The sequence below is a fragment of the Octopus bimaculoides genome, chromosome 12 (assembly GCF_001194135.2).
Source record: "Octopus bimaculoides isolate UCB-OBI-ISO-001 chromosome 12, ASM119413v2, whole genome shotgun sequence".
NCBI classification, from domain to species: Eukaryota; Metazoa; Mollusca; class Cephalopoda; order Octopoda; family Octopodidae; genus Octopus; species Octopus bimaculoides.
Window position 1 is genome coordinate 47,254,394 of NC_068992.1, and position 10,210 is coordinate 47,264,603.

General features: G+C 34.9%; 1 protein-coding gene and 1 long non-coding RNA gene across 4 annotated transcripts in view; one reads left to right on the forward strand and one right to left on the reverse strand.

The window, feature by feature from the left end:
* LOC106878436 (limbic system-associated membrane protein) overlaps positions 1–10,210 on the forward strand; it is a 351,903-nt gene that overhangs the window by 102,055 nt on the left and 239,638 nt on the right. The gene's annotated exons all lie outside the window — the stretch shown is intronic.
* LOC106880191 (uncharacterized) lies at positions 5,792–10,154 on the reverse strand. The gene is made up of 3 exons (XR_001410716.2): positions 8,761–10,154; positions 7,193–7,322; positions 5,792–6,297 (listed from the first exon to the last, which is right to left on the reverse strand). It is a non-coding gene; the product is annotated as an uncharacterized LOC106880191 (long non-coding RNA).

Genomic DNA, 10,210 nt, shown 5'->3' on the forward strand with positions numbered 1-10,210 from the left:
TCTCTCTCTCTCTCTCTCTCTCTCTCTCTCAATCTCTCTCTCTCTCTCTATCTATTTATCCTATCTCATTCACTCTCGCTCTCTCTCCATATCTTGTTCTGTCTCCATATCTTGTTCTGTCTCCATATCTCACTCTCTCTCCATCTCTCGCTCACTCTCTCTTTCTTTCTTACACCTTATCTCTTTATTTTTCTATTTTTCTCTCTCTCTCTCTTTATCTATCTGTCTATCTATCTATATTTAGCTCTTTCACTCGCTTATTCTCTCATTCCCACTCTCATATGTGAGTGTTCGTTTGTATATATATATATATATATATATATATATATCTGCACATACATATGTATATATAAATACATATATATATACATACATGTATGTATGTATGTATGTGTATAGATAGATATATATATATATATATATATAATAAATATACGTGTATATATGAAAGTGTAAGTAGTGGGAAGGAAGGAACTGTTAGGTAGATATATGTACTGCTTCTTTCTATCTCTCTTCTGCCCTTCGTTTTTCCTTTTTCCCTCCAACCTTGACCCGTTACTATAAACATCAGAAAATTTATTATATTGATAGTTGAAATAAATGAAAATTCATTGTAAAGAAAGTGCATATTCTGTTGGTGGTGTTAGTGTTAGTCGAAGTGGTAGTTGTGGCGCTAAGACTATGAGGTATGTAGCAACGCCATTCCAGATGTGCACATGCTGTGAAGTTATAAGTTTAGACAGCATCTGAAATGAAAAGCTCTGGGATTAGTTTCAGATATCTAGACTATTAACCTCACCTTTATATTTCTTATTTGTCTCTTCATTTCGCGTCAATGGAGGATGTACGTGTACATATAAGTTCTCTATTTAGATTTAGATAACTCCTAATACCCGAAATTTATGTACGCGTAAAATGGAAGAACAGTGAACCAAGTGTTGTTCATACCTTATATTCTATCTAAAATAGTTTCTCCTATCCTTCTTTGCATTATTATTTTTGATAATAATTGGTAATATGGATATAATTTCTATTGTACCAGAAATATTTGCCTCACTAACATGCGTATACTTGCCTGGTTTTAGTATATATACACACCGCTCCTCGTTCGCGGATAGATTAAAAACACATTTGCAAAATCCATTTAGCCGTATGAAATATCATATACCACTAAGTATTGTCGACTATTGCCCTGGAATCTCTTTAAGATGAACCTGGTACGCAAAACAGGAAGGAAAACTGGATGTTGAAGAATACTTGTTGTAACGGTAGCTCAATGGTAGCGTTTGATTGGTTGAATATATGGATGATGATATAACATAAGCTTGTAATTAGCTATCATACATACAAAACATAGAAAAATACAGGCAAGGCGAAAAGTAAATGGGAAACGCTGTCGTTAACAATATTCAGAAATTAGTGAAGATAAGTGTACCTGGGATATATCTGTCACTGATGGAGGAGGAATGATGGCGTGCAGGAGTGTTGAAAGAGGGAAGACTCGCTGAAATACACATAGTCCAAAAATAAATTCAGCAGTCAAGTACCAGAACATAAAAAAAGAATCCAATGTTGATACGTAACGCAAGAGTCATAATACGCAGTGCGGCGTGCAACAGCAACTGTAAAGAATGCAATGCTGGAAGGACGCCTCACAAACGGTGGACACCAAAACCAGAACAACCACTGTAGGACGTTGAATAGGATTACAATGGGCACTAGAAATGGGCTTAGAGATTCATACTTTGGATGAAGACTTAGTACCTGTGTGACACCAATACTTTTTAAAATAATATATATTGAATATACAGGCGTATAATATATATTGAATATACTGTGTGGTAAGTAGCTTGCTTACGAACCACATGGTTCCAGGTTCAGTCCCACTGCGTAGCACCTTGGGCAAGTGTCTTCTACTGTAGCCTCGCGGCGACCAAAGATCGTGAGTGGATTTGGTAGCCGGAAGCTGAAAGAAGCCTGTCGTATATATATGTATATATATATTTATGTGTGTGTGTGTCTCTAGCATGACCACAATCCACTGGCTAAAACATGTTAAAAACAAAACGAAGATAAAGATAAGTGCACTTTCGTATGTATTTGTACATATATATGTGTATTCATACATACATACATGCATACATACATACACACACATATGGATGGATGGATGGATGGATGGATGGATGGGTAGGTAGATGGTTGGATTGATGGGTAGGTGGGTGGATGGATGGATGGTAATTGGGTATGTGTACAAGTATATGTTTCTTATTTTTCGTATAACTGTATGGAATACGACTAAACCTAACAACCTCACAAATTACAATTCACACATCCTTCACACATTTTTACTAGATTCTTTAAAACATTTTCTGAATATCTTCATTACTTACAACGTAACACAAACTGATGCAGTACACAAAATGTAAACAACCTTCACAAGCAAACCAAATACGTTTACGTGCTCTTTAGCTTTCGTCTTGTTCGATTTTGTTATGCTTTTGTTTCACATTTACCCGCAATTAAATATGTAACAATGAATTTATCCATAATCCGTCAAGTATGTATTCACCCATTTCCGTAATCCTTGGAATAGAATTTCTCTCATGAACTCTGCGCGGCCACTAATAATGTAGAAATAATTCATTGTCAATTTTTCGTGAAGCACAGCATTTCGCAGGGAGAAACTCGGCAAAATATGGCATCTCACTCAAAATGCTTTCTTTTTCTGTATTAAAAGCCTATTTCTATATTAAAAGCCTATGTAAGTGCTGCAATAATTATGCCCGAAAATCTAAAGCTATAATCTGTGTAGGGTAAGGGCAGATATTTTATTGGTTTAGCGTAGATATTTTGTTCATTAATAATCCGTTACAGTGGTGAGTTGGCAGAAACGTTAGCACGCCGGGCAAAGTGCTTAGCGGCATTTCGTCACTCTTTACGTTCTGAGTTCAAATTCCGCCCAGACCGACTTTCCTTTTAATCCTTCCGATGTCGATGAAATAAGTACCAGTTGAGTCGATGTGACCCAGTAACCCAAAATTGCTGGCTTTGTGCCAAAATTTGAAATCAGTATGCTAATATCGTCTGGGAAACTTGTTGCTATTTTATATATATATAAGTGTTCGGGTATTTATATATGTGTGTCCGCAAATACAGTATATCTGTACAATATTAGTATGAGAACGTATCCGTTTCATTATACATATTTCATAACTGTCATGTAATATGGCTGTACGATTACAACTTCACAGAAAATAATTTTCACATCGAGGTTATGCATACATTAGAAATGTGTGCATGTAATTATTAGAAATGTCTACGTATATATAATCACTTTCAATGTTTTGTGTATATGTTTGCCAATATGTATAAATCTTGTCTGTCATTAAACGTTCAGCATCTAATGAGAAAAGTTGATGCTATTAAAATATCCCATTTGGCAAAATTCTGACAAGGTAACACCAACATACTTTTGACCTCACCATATGGAAGTATCAGTAGAATAACTCGTCGTTATAACATTGATTTTCAATTTTCGCACAAGGCCAGTGGGTATCAGACAATTACATTGGCCAGTGGGTATCAGACAATTACATTGGTCCCAAAGCTCAACTGGTACTTATTTTATCGACACTTAACTTAGGGAATTTGAACTGAGATCGTAGAGATTGACGAAATGCCGCTAAGCATATTGATCATTGCAGTAACGGTTCTGCTATTTCTCTGCCTTAGTCAATCATTGTAATATTGATTTCAGATTTTAGCACAAAGTCACAAATTTCAAGGAAGGTGGGTACTTATCAACAGGTACTTATTTTATCGACACCGAAATGATGAAAGGCAAAGAAGACGCGGCAGCATTTGAACTCAGATGGTAAAGTCGGAAGAAATACCGCTAAGCATTTTCGTCTGGTGCGCTAATGATTTGGCTAGCTGACCGCCTTACTTACCGTTATATTATAAAATATAATAATGTAATATGGAAACAAAAAATTATATCAAAAATGCAGAACAAGATTGGAAGTGCGCAGTGTTGGACTAAATACTTTTCTAGATTCTGAATTTCATCTAAATTCCCTTTTCATCGTCTGAACATCTGTGCATGTGGAGGCGTCATATGACAGCAAAACTTTAGGCAATTTGGAGCTTACTCGAGCTCTTCTCAAATATATAAGACACTAACCGAATGCTTTCAGTACTATTTTGATTTCTTCATTCAGTGATGCATCTATTTATTTATCTATCTCTTCATAAATATATATGAGTGTGTCTGTGCGTGTCTGTGTGTTTGTGTGTGTATATATATTGAGAGAGAGAGATGTATCTTTGTACATCTATACATACTCATAGGAATACATATGTGTGTATGTGTGTATGTGTAAGTGTATACATTTGTGTGTGCATATATGAGTGTGTGTGTTCAGTACATAATACAAAAAAATATGGGCTTTCATTTAGCATTGGTTCCCTAATATTTACAAAGAAAGAAAAATGTAATTGAATTATTTCAATATACACACACACACACACACACACACACACACACATATATATGTATAAATATATATATATATATATATATATATATATATATATATATATATATATATATATATATATATATATATATATATATATATATATATGCGCATATACAAGTATGTAATATATATGTATATGTATGCCTGTATATATATATTTACATATATATGTGTGTGTGTGTGTGCATATATATATATATATGTCACACATAGTTATCACATATACACTAGCACACTATAGACAGACAAATAATTTGTCGGTTGTTGAAAGCTAAATTTTCATCTCCATTGTATGTTGGTTCCTCTATTTATATTTATCCTACGTATGTCTATATATGTGTGATGTTTGCCTGTCCGTATTTGTGTTTGTCTGTCTGCATATGTGGTTATGTCTATATGATAATACATACATATATATATATATATATATATATATATATATATATACACACACACACACACACACACACACGTGTGTGTGTGAGTGTCGGTGTTGTGGTGTGTCTGTGTCTGTGTGTTGGTGTGTCTGTTTTTATTTGTTTAAATGTCTATTTGGTTGTGTGATTATATCTGTTTTTAATACCGAACGGGAAATGAAGTATTCAATAAAAGAAAGGAGTGCGATTGTTTATCTAGATCGATCCCTTAGTCTATTACTCTTAGTCTTAACTGATGTGTCGTTGGCAGTGTTCTTTCTCCCCGAAGAACTGCCCGCACGAGGAAACACCAAAGTGACGGGACAATAGATTGGTCTAAATATATTCTTTTGCACTGTAGGCACAATGCCTGAAATGTTTGGGGGAGTGGACCAGTCGATTAGATCGGACCAGTACGCAACTGGTACTTAATTTATCGACCCCGAAAGGATGAAGTCGATCTCGGCTGAATTTGGAATCAGAACGTAAAGACAGACGAAATACCGCTAAGCATTTCACCCGGCGTTCTAACGTCTCTGCCAGCTCACCGCCTTATTGGCCCAAATATATTACGTGCGTGCGTGTGTAAGGAATCCAACCACAGTAATTTACCATTTGAACGCTTGGTAAAATGCTCGATGGCATTTCATCTGTCCTTTTGTTCTGATTTCAGATTCTGCCGAAGTCGAGTTTGCCTTTCATCCTTTTCGGGTTGTTAAAATAATTACCTGTTAAACACTAGGGCTGATGTAATCGACTTGCCCTCCCCACGAGTTTGCTGGCCTTGGACTAAAATTTGAAACCAATATTAGATACTAATTGTTGTAAAAATTCAGTGAACATGCCGAAGTCGCAATGCTACTGTGTTTGAACTAGCACTTTCTTGTTTCCTAAAAATGACTAAAATATGTTGTGGAGAGTGGTTATAGTGAATTCGTAAGAAGAAAATCTCAATTACTTGACAGGTGTCTAATTTAATGGCATTGAATTATAAATGTTGACTCTGAGAATATCTCATTTGGGAAGCTAGAAAAATGAGACTGAATATTGTAAAAAAAAAAATATCTGACGCTCTGTTGTTTGCGTAACTCCAACGTTCTCCTCATGTAGAATGTTTATTGATTTCTTGCTAATGCACAAGGCCACTTACGTTTGATCTGATTACATCACTGATACTCATGTTAGGAGGAGGAGGATCTCAACAAAATCACAAGACACAGCATAAAATGTTGACTGCAAGGCATTCAGTCGGTGGCTCTGTCATCTCAGCGGTTCACTTGACCGCTGCAAATCCGCTCACACGTCATCATTTATCTTCTGTTGCGCCGGGCGTCAGGCTGAAATGTTTCAAACACAATTTACAGATATTTCTGTATAGTTTCTCATTGAAATTACATGAATCTCAGATTTCACTTAACGCCCCTGACACATAAATTGACACCATCACCGTCGTAACAATCACATTGTTTCTATCACTGTTTGCGCTTATAATGAAGAATGTGTAAATCTTTATATGAACGACAGTAGCTCGAGGTGTTAACACTTTAAATTGGTAGTAATTTCAAGTTCCACAAACACTTCAATACTTCACTACTTGATATACCTTAATTAACAAATTAAAGCAACCAAATCTCAGTTGCCAATATAACCTGTAATGCAGTTTGTTGCAGAAATTTAGTTGTTGCGCATATGCTACAAATAATGCAGCTTTTCAGTTGTATAATTGGGTAAAAGACATTTTTGGATAGCTCTAAAAATTACCAAAACTGAATTATAAAATCTTCAAACCCGACAAATCTACGTATGTATACGTAACATTCCTCCCTATATGTCAGCCTAAACGTTTTTTTCTTCTTTATATTTCTCCCAAGTACAGATCTGTACAAAAATTCGGACAATTCTAGATGTAAATCATTATTTCCAAATATGTCAAAAAATATTAAGTGTTATGTGCAAAAAATTATCTTCCTGATATTTAACTCTTCAGAAGAAAATTTAACACGCTTGACCATACTGGTTTCTGAGGACTAGATCGCGCTGATCAGAAATAATACTAGAATTGTCTGTGATGTCAGAAATACGTTATTTCTGCGTATCAGTCAAATATTTTTTTATTTGTTAAGCAGTTATTCTCGCTTTGGTAAGTTGATTCGGCTGAAACCGGATGCTAAATAACTTTTTGTAAATATCTGTCAAGTGTAAAAAATATAAAAAAATATCCGTTATACTCACATTTTTTTACATTTCGCGGATCAAACTTTTCCTCGTACCACAGTTTTCTTCGAGATTAAGGCAGTTCCAAAACCGTTTCTGCTGCACCTCACAAAATTTAATCATCTGCTGTTGCAAAACTTCATTTGTTCTGGGAATTACATTAAATTTGTGACCGCAAGTTACAAAACAATCCCCTAAATTTGCACTTTCCACAGTGATTGCAACGTCGTAAATTTTTATCGACAACAGTAGAGCAAACAAATGAAATTTTACTACTGCAGTCTCATTTTCTCTATCACTTACTATATGAAACAATTAATATTTCCGTCTCAAACGATTTTCCAGAAGGCATTAACGGTGCGAATTACAACACGGTGTCCTACTTCGACTCCAGAGACTTTATAATTACCGTATTTAGATGTATAGCGAATATTTAAGAAAATTCGCTACACGAAGGTGAAAAGGACTAGAGGTTGTTAAATAGTGAGGTTAAAAGGGACATAACGTATAGAGAAATACGTTCAAACTTGCTTCAAATGAGGATCAGGATATCGTTTCTTTAAATACATAAAGTTTATTACTACTTACTCATTAAACAGAGTGATGAGGTTAATGGCGAGTTCCTTAAAGCAATGATTCTGACACTCCAAGAGAGCCGAGGGATATTGTGTATTATTCACGTACACTTTTAGTGGTTGCTTTTTAGATAGTCATGCCATCGGAGAATACAAATATAAAATCATACCGATAAACTGAATTGTGTCAGGAAGCGTATTCCATGTTCGAGATTTTAGACAACTCTTTTCGAAGATTAGTCTGCTGATTAGTCTGTCATTATCTGCCCCCCGCCCTCATTCTGACCCACCTCTCATGTCATTCACATGCGTACATGTACAAACATGTGTGCGTGTATATGTGCGCGTGTGGACTCGTGCGTGCTTAGGTGCGTATATAAGTATTATATTGTAGAATGTAAGGAGCAGCTTATAATCAAACAAGAAAACTGGCCTGAACACATAAGGTGTCTCTAAACGCACCGAATAACTCTTTTAGGCTATCATTTATGAACCGGAGCAGTCTCCTCGTCTCATCTAGAGACTTTAATCGACTGAAAGCTATGGTAGAAAACACTTGTCCCAACTGTCTCGCGGTGGAATTGAACCCAAAACTTCGTCGTACACATGAAATGAATATCTGAATCATACAGTCAGGATGTATGTGGAAATGTGCAGTAAATGGCAATCTATATATACATATATACGTACATAGCAACATATATATATATATATATATATGGGTCTGTGTGTGTGCACTGCTGTGTATATATGTATATATATATTCATGTGTGCGTATATGATTGCGTGTATGTATGCATGAACTTATATGTATGTATATGTATAGACAGACAGACAAGCAGACGGACAAATACGTAGATAGATAGATAGATAGATAGATAGATAGATAGATAGATAGATAGATAGATAGATAGAACGTGTTACTACAGAAATACTAAGGGAGGCATACATAAACAAACATCTACTCTGAGAAATATAATACATTGAAGATTTTTAATAGAAAAAACTTACCTATTTACGTTTAGATATTTCATAAAAGGAAAAAACTTTCTTGAAGGAGAACTCTCTAAATAGGAGACCATGTTTTGTATTACTCTCCGTTTGTCTTCTTTTGTCTTCGTTTGTGTTGCCTCAATAAATTTATTTCTCTCAAATATGTTACTAAGCATTAACTATGATGAAAATCGTTTTTTGTCATTCTGATGCCAAACTGGCTTTAGCTATTGTAGGTTTTTCTATATACCACAGAGAGTTACCATAACAACATTTATCTGCAATACTTTGGAAATGTAGCAATATGAAAACCGATGAAACGCTTTCTTAAACCCTTTAAGAATACCGTTAGATTTTGCATAAATACATATGCACATATATATTTTTATACACACACACACATATATATATAAAGAGAGAGAATGGGAGGGGAAGGAAGAAAGAGAGAGAGAGAGAGAGATACATACATACATACATACATTGTTTTTTTATATAGTCTCATATACAATGGTTTTAATTCTAGATTCTCTTTGTATTATTTTCTCTTCTTTGAAAGAAAAATAGCATTTTCATACGTACTGGTGGAATATATTGGTTGCCTAAAGAAGATTGGGAAGACAGATATTTTTGAATGACTTTCTAAATTCTAAGAGTATAGAAATATCGTTTCAGGTTTGTTTCGCGAGGTATGTGACTGGTTTATATTAAACCATTGTAACACAGGCTTTGTCCTACAATTCAATATGCATAAATATAAAATATGTTAAAGATACATGGGCATTTAATTTTGATTCTATAAGACAGCTTAAATATCTTTCATTAGCATTTGGCATTATTTAACGTTACTTACATCATGAACATACATCGAATGAAAAGATACAACTATTATGTATAATATAAATGCATCCGTTTCCAATCAGCTAGATTCACAATATTTTCTTGCGTAGACTTTTTTAATGCATTATTCAATCGTACCAAACAATAAACTCTGAATTGTTAGCTCACCCTTGTGGAAATACCAGTCAAATTTTCTTCAAACCTTACCTATCTTTAAAAAAAAATAGGACACATTATAATATCACTGGATAAGAGATGGAACAATTAGGGCTCGGAAATCTGTAGTCATGTAAGGTTGGGCTCAGTACAGATAATCGGTGGCACGACAATGCCGCCAGCTATTCTTGTTCGACGCATATGACATGTTTAATGTAATATGCTTCGGCGATATATACGACATATGCGAACGGTCGGTCACACTTATAAACATACCACGCATATACACAAACACTGACACACACTCACACATTCACACATAAGTAGGCACTCACGCTCAGATACGCTTCACTATGTTACCTTAAATCTCTCCCACAAACGTACACATGCACACATGCCTACACATACACACTCTTATATATATAGACAAACACAGACGCATACACGGATACAGATATATATATATATATATATA